Here is a 10,001-nt window from a genome sequence, read left to right as displayed (position 1 = left end):
GATTTGAGTTTTGGCAGGAACTAAAAATATTTGGGGGCCAATTCAGAGTAATATCATTTTAGTTTATAAACAAAATGTGAAGCAAATCTAAAAATGTTTCAAACTGGGAAGGGGGAAGTTGGAATAAATGTGTGTATTTTGAAAAAGACACTAAGTGTGGTTATTTTGAGGGAGACAACATTTTATTTTAATAAATATTTTCAAATATATTTGCTTTCTATTTCATTTACCTACTGGAACACTTCTTAATTTTTGGCAAGACAGATTTAGATCCCTGGAGACCAGGGTTAGTTGCTTAGAGATTACCAGTTCATTAATTTTAATTCCTTTTTGCCTCATTTCTTTCTTTTTTTTTGCTGAGGAAGATTCACCCTGAGCTAACATCCATTGCCAATCTTCCTCTTTTTGTATGTGAGCCACTGCCACAGCATGGCCACTGACAGATGAGTGGTGTAGGTCTGTGCCTGGGAACCAAACCCGCCCGGGCCACTGAAGTGGACTGCACTGAATTTAACCAGCAGGCCAGCTGGCCCACCTCATTTCTAACAAAGAGGTTTCTGTCCTTATATTATTGATTGTGGCCTTAAATAAAGAATTCTTTAGATTCCCTCCTGCTCACCACCTCTGGCTCTTTCCAGACCAAGTTCCAGAGCCCAGGACCATAACAAAAACCAGTAGAAATATCTATCCCATCTCACTGTAAAGATCTTCATAATTTTTAATACATTTTCACATTTGGTCCTTTTAAAGCACCATGCAATCAGTGGAGTAGAAATTATTATCCTATTTTACAAATGTTAAACTGAGTCTCTGAAGGTATAGAAATATATGCAAGGTTGCATAACAGTGACCCAGAAACAGATGGGTCCCACAGTTTTGTTTCAATTCTGTAGATTCTCTAGAAGGATACTTTGCTAAAGACTGAGAGAGAACTTGGGAGAAGTTCATGTCTGATTTTAAAATTCAGGATATTTTTATCATGTTTATCACAATTTACCCAAATAACTCCAAGAGTTTTGTGTGGTTGTGTTTTAGTTTTTATGAAATCATGCAGCTATTTTTAACCAGTTTGTTATTTATGTTGGACTCTGCTCCAGATTCTGCTTGTACTGCAGTTTCCCATTAGCCAGCTCCCTCTGGGCTGTTAGCTGCTGTCATGACTAGGACCAGCTTAGGAGAGACTCAAGGCCAACTCCAGAGTTATCGGTGTTCTTGCTATTCAGCATTTGATTGGTGTTCTCAGGAATACTCATGGAGATGGTACCACTGATGAACATGCCACTGAAATTACAGTCTTTCTTAAATCACGGGAAAACCATTCTTTTTTGACATAAAACAGCTCTTCTAAGTGCTGGAATGTATAATTTGAGGCTCTGGCTACTACTATTTATTTTTCCAAAGCGCTTTCACATATGTTATCTTTACAAAATCCTATGAGTGAGAAGATTATGTACAATTCCTTCAGTTTTCAGATTAGGAAAAAGAAAGGCTAAGTTTGCCCAGGGTCATATAGATGATTACCGGCAGACGGAAACGCTCCCTAGCTCCCCGTTTGCCTTTTGACCATGCTTCCTAAATGTTGACGGAGCAAGGAGCTGTGATTGTGGCCAACCAGCTAGCTTTAATAATTGAGGAAAATAATAGTTTCACCCTTTCCTTCTGTGCCAGCTACCAGCTCCTTTCTTTGTCCACATTAAAAAAAATCTTTGAATCTTAGATCTTAGGAGCTCCTTTTTTTTTTTAAAGATTGGCACCTGGGCTAACAACTGTTGCCAATCGTCCTTTTTCTTTTTAAGGATTGGCACCTGGGCTAACAACTGTTGCCAATCTTTTTTTTTTTTTTTCCTGCTTTATCTCCCCAAACACCGCCACTGTACACAGTTGTATATCTTAGTTGCAGGTCCTTCTAGTTGTGGGTTGTGGGACGCCGCCTCAACGTGGCCTGACGAGCTGTGCCATGTCTGTGCCCAGGATCTGAACCCTGGGCCACCGGAGCAGAGCGCGCGAACTTAACCACTCAGCCATGGAGCCAGCCCCTTTAGGAGCTCCTTTTTGATTTAAAACATTGTCTGATCTCTTTTCAGAGTCCTCATTATCTGTGGTATGTATTCTGCCACTTGGTTTGTATTTAATTTATCTCTCTTGTACGTCATTTGATTTTTTTTTTTTTTTTTTTTTTAGTTTTACGTATTTAACCCTAGTCTTGCCAGTATAGCAAGGTTTTTATAGGTAGGGACTGACAGATTTTTCCTTGTGCATTCTTAAATTCAACTACTTGTTTTATTCCTTCTTTTAGGTGTCTTGAGTTTGGCTTAGTAAGACATGTATTAAAAGGAAGATTCTTTCCCTCCTCTTTCTCATCAGTCAGTCATCTTCTCCTACAGGAAAGATATTTAGAAGGGACCACTGCTAGAAGCTGGTTTCTTTTTACATGCTACTCTTTGAATTTTCTTCTTAGTGAAAGGATCAGCTTTTGTTTCCCATTAATGTCCTGATTCAAATGGGGAAGTGTCAAACAACTATTATCAGGGCCAGCTGCATAATTTGTGATGCCCACTGCAAAACGAAAATGTAGGGCCCTTTGTTCAAAAAGGAGAGAAAAGTGCCGCTAAAGGTACTAAAATAAAAAGCTTTTGGGGCCGCCCCGTGGCCGAATGGTTGGGCTCCCGAGCTCCACTTCAGCGGCCCAGGGTTTCACCAGTTCTGGTCCTGGGCACAGACATGGCCCCACTCACCAGGCCACGCGGAGGCGGCATCCCACATAGCACAACCAGAAGGACCCACAACCAAAAATACACAACTATGTGCCAGGGGGCTTTGGGGAGAAAAAGGAAAAATAAAATCTTTAAAAAAAAATATATAAAGCTTTATTCTTGAAAAATATCTGATTAATTATAAAACATAGTAGAGGCAATAGTGATGCGCGAGTAACAACATAAACTCATCAATTGCAAAAAATATTTTTGGTGTCATAATTTTATACACTAAAATAAATGATACTTTATTAATGTGGTATTTTGATTGATCCTAACATTTTTCTGGCTTAATTTTGTGCAAGTTTATTTATTAGATCATCAAAATTTATACTTTTCCATCAATGTATTTAAAAGTGATGTCAATTACTCTTGGCAGATGCAAGATTGCAGGTAGTTTTCGATTATTTGTAATTTTGAGAAGAATCTTTTTGCTGATGCAACTCTTGCTGGAGCCGTGAAGAGCACTTTATAGAATGTCACACTATTAGGACACATTTCTGATAAATTATTTTGATATAAATTTTAGTACAGCTAGAGCTGATGATTCTTGGAACGATTTTTCTAAAAAAATGTTTCACTTCCTGCAAATCAGTTTTGTCTGTCTGAATTTAATTTTAAATGTAAATTTATACAATGGCATTTAAACTTTTCCTCTGGGCTTTCCAGTACTTGTGGAGGTCATACAAGAAACCAAAAGAGGCTTTAGGATCTGTATATTGTTGAAAACACTCGTTTATTGATTCTAAAGTGTATCTTCAATTACAAGAACAAAAATAATTTAAAAATTGCCTTCCTTGTTAAAATTTGGTTCAGCCAAGCTTCACACGAAATAGTGGTCTTTCTCACTGAAGATGACAATTTTAGAGTTTTACTTTCATTTCTAAGCCTGTAGATATTTGCTGTCCAGCATTGCAGCAGTTTTCAAAACCAGGGCTTCTGAACTCTTTGCGGAGTTCTAATCATCTTCTGATGCGCTTTATTTGCATGTGCACGCGCCCACTTTTCTTTTGTAATAACTCACCAACTAAGTTTACTGCCTGAGGGTGGGCACTTACCTCCCAGTGCTCCAGCCAGAGGGAGAGTTTGTGTTTGTGCAACGGGCAGGACGGGTTCCGGGCACAGACAGGTGAGCTGGCCTGCCCCTTCAAGGCCTGGTGCTGCCCCATCCACAGCCCTTCCCTCTCCTGTGGCTGTCGCTGCCACGGCTGCCACTTCTGCCGCTGCCGCTGTGGCTGTTGCCATTGCCAGTCAAGGCCCAGGTCCCAGCCCTGCTGCCCCCAGAATGCTACGTGTGCCTGCAGCCACCCGTGCCCGTGGACCCGAGCCAGTGTGTGTGTGCTGCTGCGGACCCCTGAGCTGGCCCACACGCCACCCAGGCATGTCCTCTGCTCCTGCCCATGTTCCATTGTCCCATCAGACTTTGCTACAAAATGCAAGTTCAAGAATAAAGTCAAGAATTTTAAGACAGCAGAACGGAGCATTAAACCAAGAGCGGCCCTGTGCAAATACGCAGACTACACGCCCCTGAAGCCAGCCCTGGCAATTAGGCCTTTCTGAGCAGCTGCTCCAGCCCTGAAATCAGAGCTTACTCAACACACTTAGCACTCATCGGTCTCCACTGCCCTGCTTGGCTTTGTGACACTGTCCAACATCACACCCTCCCATTCTCTTCTGCAGACCTGCCCCAGCAAGGCCTGGCTCCTGGATCCCACCTATCCTTGCTTAGCTGCTAACACAGCTGGCTTTGAGGCTGTTGCCCCTTCATCAGTTAGTCCTGTGTATTGACCTTCCTATCTTGCCATTTCACTAACTGTTGTTTATTTCATTCCTCTTCCTCCCTCAGTCCTGATGCCTAGCAGCACTTTGCAAATAAACTACCTGCATGCATGCCTTTGTCTCAGGCCCTTCTTTCAAGAGAATGCAGGTTCTAACAGTTCAGTGCTTGGAGATATGATTCTCTCTTTTTTTTTTTTTTGCTGAGGAAGATTTGCCCTGAGCCAACATCTGTTGTCTATCTGCCTCTTTTGGTATGTGAGCCACTGCCACAGCATGGCTACTGACAGAGGAGTGGTGTAGGTCCACACCCAGAAACTGAAGCTGGACTGCTGAAATGGAGCATGCTGATCTTAACCCCTAGGTCACCAGGGCTAGCCTTGGAGATGGGATTCTTGAGGGGTCTAATTGTACTCCCTCAATGATCAACTAGACCTCCAACCATGCCAGCAGCCCCATTTTCAGATACCAACATTCATTCATTCAACAAACATTCAGCGAGGACTTACTCTGTGCCTGGAACAGAACAGTAGGAAACAAAAACACCCAAACTCCTGCCTTTGTGGTGCTCAGGTGAGAAGGGCCATGAGAGAAATAAAGCAGAGGAGGAGGTTTGGGATTTTAACTAAGGTGTCAGGCACCGAACAGGACTGAAGGAAAGAGGGAGCCATGTGGAAGCCTGGGAGAAGAGGGTTTTAATCCAGGGCAAGGACAAACGCAAGAGCCTTGAGGTGGTGGGATGCCAGGCTGTGCTCGGGAAGCTTCGCGGAGGCCAGCGTGGCTGGGGAGCCGCGGTTCAGGCAGAAGGGAGGAAACGAGGGAGGGAACAAGGCCAAGCCAAGGAGGACCGTGAGCACACCATCAGGACTTTGGTGTTTACAAGGGAAACCGACAGGTTTTCTGCGAGAGCGACTTGATCTACTTCACCTCCAGACGAAACAGAACCTAGCATATGGCGAGCCGTCCCAGCTGGGGGCCACAAACTCAGCCAGTTTTCCTAGTTCTTCTGGCTTTCAAATAATTTTAAGCAGACCTTTCTAAGTGTTTTTATTTGGTAAGATGTTCAGACATTACTCCTAACATTGGTATGACCCTCTTGGATTTCTTGATTAAAGATGCTTTTTGAAACATATTTATTTTTATTTAGCAAGAAATGTAAATTACATATGCTATTGTCTGTATTTGAAAGAGATCTTTTGTTCGCTGGTAGAAATACTTTACATCAATCACTGCCTACATTCTTTGAAGACTAGCTTATGATGTTGTATACATAATTATTCTCATTGTTTGAAAATGCATAGTTTCCATCCATTTGAATTTGCATTTTTATTTTCTTGCTTTTGTTTCGCAAATATCATTTTCTTGTTAGTCAAGTATGTAAGCGAAATCTAAACCAAATTGTTTTAACTAAGAGGTATGACACGAATATAACATGACATTTTATATGGAATCAATTATTCTCCACCATAATTAAGTCAGGATGGCATAAAATTAGTTTTCTGGGTCTTTGGTTGATATTGTTTTTGTTCAAAGTTTTGAAGATCATTTGAAATGAGGTCACTGAGTCATCCCGAGGAGGCATCTTTCGGCTCTCTCATTGAGTGCTGACAGCAAGCAGTGAGCACATAGCTACTCATGTCCCCAAAGGCACAAGTCAACCTGTATCACCTCCTCTTTGTCCCCCCCCCCCCACTCTTCCCTAACTTTCTATCCCGCTTTTTACGCTCTGGTCCTTTCCTCATTCCTTACTCTCTGCTCCCTTCCTCCAAAATCCTACCCTTAAAAGTCCCGCAAATCGTAGTTTTGAGGGGCTAGGGTCTAGACGACAGGCTGGACAAATTGTCCCCGTTCCACTGGTTCTTCCACCAAAAGCCCTGTCTAAACGCTAGTGACACATTCCCCAGAGACCATAGAACTTTTCCACAAGAGCAGAATGTTCTCCTCGCTTGGCCAGATTAATGACCTGTGAAATCTGCAGGCAAAATGCTTTCAAAAGGCTGTGAAAGCAGCTCCGACGGCTGAACAGTTCCACTGCGCGCAGAGGCTGAAAACGGAGTCTGCTCTCAGGCTCACTAGTGCCGCCTCCGCGAGGGCAGGGGGCAGGGTCTTGGTGGTTTGTTCTTGTTTCTCCAACAATAAAGGAAAGGCCTGGAACATAGTCAGCACTCAGTAAGTATTTCTTGGATAAATGAACAAAGAATAAACTTTATAGAGAGCATTGCGGTATTTTTAAGTCAAGATACTCAGTTTATTAAAGACCTACCTAAAAGGAGCAAAGTGGTTTAGGAGTTGATGTTGAGAAATTGTTGAATTTGTCGGCTAATATCTGTCAAAAAGAATAAATCAGGACCACATTTGCCCAAACCTGAATAGTCACTTCTGGCGAACGGCCTGTAGCTTTCAGGTGGATTGGATAGTACTAGTCATTCCACGCAACAGATGAAATTTGTCTTGTTATCTAGAGGGACATTTGGCAACTAACTCATCTTGGCGAACTCATAGGGTTGGAGTCCTATTTAAAATAAAACATTTTACTCAAGTCATAGTGTGGTGCACACATCTGTTATTTTTTGCCCTAGAGCAGCCATTAACCATTCTTCTCTAACTGCACCCTGAGTTTGGTTAATGTGCTGCCAGTGGTGTGGCCTACTCCCTCACTGAGATGTGGTTCAAACTCAGCCAACCAGAGCATCACATTCCTGGGGCCATGGTTATTGGATGAGGGATGGCCTCATGAGCTACTCCGAGCCAATAAAAGGCAATGATACATCTACTGAGACGCTGGGAAGGAGATCCTCTCCCTTTCGCTCCGGAGTGCAGTTAGCAGGATGTGGGCTCTAGCTGTGCTGCCCCGTGAGGGGAGAGTCTGTTTGACAACAAGGAAACCAACGTGGAGGAGAGTGGAATTGAGAGACTGAGAGAAATAGGGTTGAATTAGGGTCACAGTAATTTAATTTAAACCCTTGAGGAGTCTATACCCAAAGTCATGCCTATCTCTAGACTTTTCCATAATATGAACCAATGAATTCAATGTTAAGTTGGTTTATGTTAGGTGTTTGGATTCTTTATGACCAAAAGAACTAAAACGAATATATACAATTAAAAGAAAAAGTCCACTAACTCCCTTTTATTATTCCTAATATATTTGTGCCTTATTTTTTTGACCCCTGATCAAACTTGCTAGGAATTTTTGTTTGTTTTTGTTTTCCTAGCTTTTCAAAAATTGCCAGCTTTTGTTTCTTGTGATTCTCTAGTATTTCTTTGTTTCCTATTTCAATAAATTCTATTCTTATCTTTATTATTTCCTTCTTGTACTTCCCTTGGCTATATTCTTTTGTGCCTTTTTTCACTTCCTCTGTTGAAAGCATTAATTTTCAGTCATTTGTCTTTTTTAACATACGCATTTAACAGTGTAGAGAGCTTTCTGAGTACGGCTTTAGCTGAATCTCCTAGGTGTTAGTACATAAAATTTCCACGTTATTCAGTTTGAAAATGTTTTCCAATTTCTATTTTTATTTACTCCTTGATCTACAAACTCCTTACAATTACATTTTTTAATTTCAAAACCTGGGTACTTTGGGAAGTTATCTCTTTGTTAATATGTTCGATTTTTAATGACTTGGGAATAGACAATGTGGTGACTATTATGTTGATGTTTTGGTAGTGTTGACATTTGCTTTGTGACTTAGCATAAGGTCAGACTTTATAAATATTTTATGTATTTGGAAAGTTGTGCTTAAGATTCATATGTACATTTCCATTAGACCAAGCTTCATTATTATTTTGTTTAAATCCTTAATATTCTTACTACTTTGTGTTTGCTTTATCTACAAATTGTTGAGAGAGGAATGTTAAAATCACCCACTATGATTACGGATTTGTAGATTTCTTATAATTTTGTCAATATTTTTAACATATATTTTGGCCATGTTATTAAGTAACTATATGCTCAGGATTGTCATATCTTTAGATAAATTGTCTCTTTGTCATTATCTAATATTTTTGTCTTAAAATCACATTTATATGATATTAATGTAGCTGCGCCAGCTTTCTTCTGGTTAGCACACATTCATTGTGTCTTTCCCAATCCCTTTTCTCTGAATTGTTCTATGTCCTTATGTTTAAGTATTTCTTTTGACAAAAGTGTGTATTTTGAAGCAATTTATAAATATTATCTACTGATAGGATAATCACTAAAAGAAAGACAAAAGAAGATATAACTAAAAACCTAACAGAGGAGAAAAATGGAATAATAACAATACTTAATCCAAAGAATGAAAAGAATTGAAGCATAAAGGAGAAAGAACAAGCAGGACAAATAGAGAACAAACAGAGTGATAAGAGATTTGAACCCAATTGTATCGATAATTTTAATAAATCGAAATATAATTCACATTCCAAATAAAAGACGAAGATTGTGAGTGGATTTACAAAAAATCAAACCCAACTATCTTCTCTGGCTTCTTCCTCTTTACCAAGTGAGATCACCAGAGAGCTCAGGTTGCACTGTCTTACTTTAGTCCATAAAACGCTTCGTCTGAGCTGTCAGATTGTGTTGCCTGCTTGTAGTGTTGGTTGATAGAAGCAATGGCCATATAAGGAGTATTTCTGCATTATCTGAAGCCCCTGATTAAAGACCTGGCGTACCACGTGGTCCACTGGCTCATGTAAGGGTTCAGGCAGTAAAACCCTCCTAGCGTTCATGCTAGGAAGACATCTGGTCTCCTGGCAGACCGACAGCTTTCTCTTACTAGAGTTACATAAGAGGACATTTGTCTTTGCTGTGTTGTAAGCAATAAGCTTGGGGGTAAATCTTGTGATTATTTTCAGTGATTATCCTTAGTCTCAGTTTATGACAAACTATTTCTTCCTCCCATTTACCACCACAAGTTGATTGAACACTAAGCCTATTTGGACAGTAAAAGAAACCAAAGATACAAAGATTTTAAAAAATGGTAAAGACAGACCTATAAACAAATAGTTCCATGATAACATGGTAGGTGCTGTGACAGAGGTATGTACAAAGGCTATGGGGACACAGGCAGGAAGGATTGCTTTTACCTGGAGCGAGGAGCTAAGAAGGCTTCCCAGAGGAGGTGACATCTGAAGTAGAGTTTTAAGCACAAATAAGATTTTATAAGAAGGAGAAAAACATAGACCAGAGCAGTGGTGTCCAAAAGAAATATAATACGAGCCACACGGACATTTTAGATTTTCTGGTAGCCACATTAAAAAAGTAAAAAACTCAGATAAATTAATTTTAATAATACATTTTATTTAATCCACTATATTCTCATTTCCACTATATTATCAACCTGTAATAATTATTAATAAAACATCATTAATGAGATATTTGACATTAACTTTCTCTTTTTGGGTACAAAGTATTTGAACTTTAATGTGAATTTTACATTCACAGTACATCTAAATTTGGACTAGCCATGTTTCAAGTGCTCAATAGCCACATGTGGC

At 40.2% G+C, this 10,001-nt stretch overlaps 1 long non-coding RNA gene across 4 annotated transcripts in view; it reads left to right on the top strand.

Moving 5' to 3' along the window:
* The first annotated feature begins 6,540 nt into the window (after positions 1-6,540).
* LOC123277008 (uncharacterized) overlaps positions 6,541-10,001 on the top strand; it is a 43,614-nt gene continuing 40,153 nt past the window's right edge. For all 4 annotated transcript variants that reach the window (XR_011502703.1, XR_011502702.1, XR_006513645.2 and 1 more), the window contains exon 1: positions 6,541-6,698. This is a non-coding gene — a long non-coding RNA (uncharacterized lncRNA). The remainder of the gene's footprint in view (positions 6,699-10,001) is intronic.

The sequence above is a fragment of the Equus asinus genome, chromosome 4, assembly GCF_041296235.1.
Source record: "Equus asinus isolate D_3611 breed Donkey chromosome 4, EquAss-T2T_v2, whole genome shotgun sequence".
In the NCBI taxonomy this organism is placed as follows: Eukaryota; Metazoa; Chordata; class Mammalia; order Perissodactyla; family Equidae; genus Equus; species Equus asinus.
The sequence above is the reverse complement of the archived record's forward strand: the minus strand, read 5'-3'. Positions and strand labels throughout refer to the sequence as shown.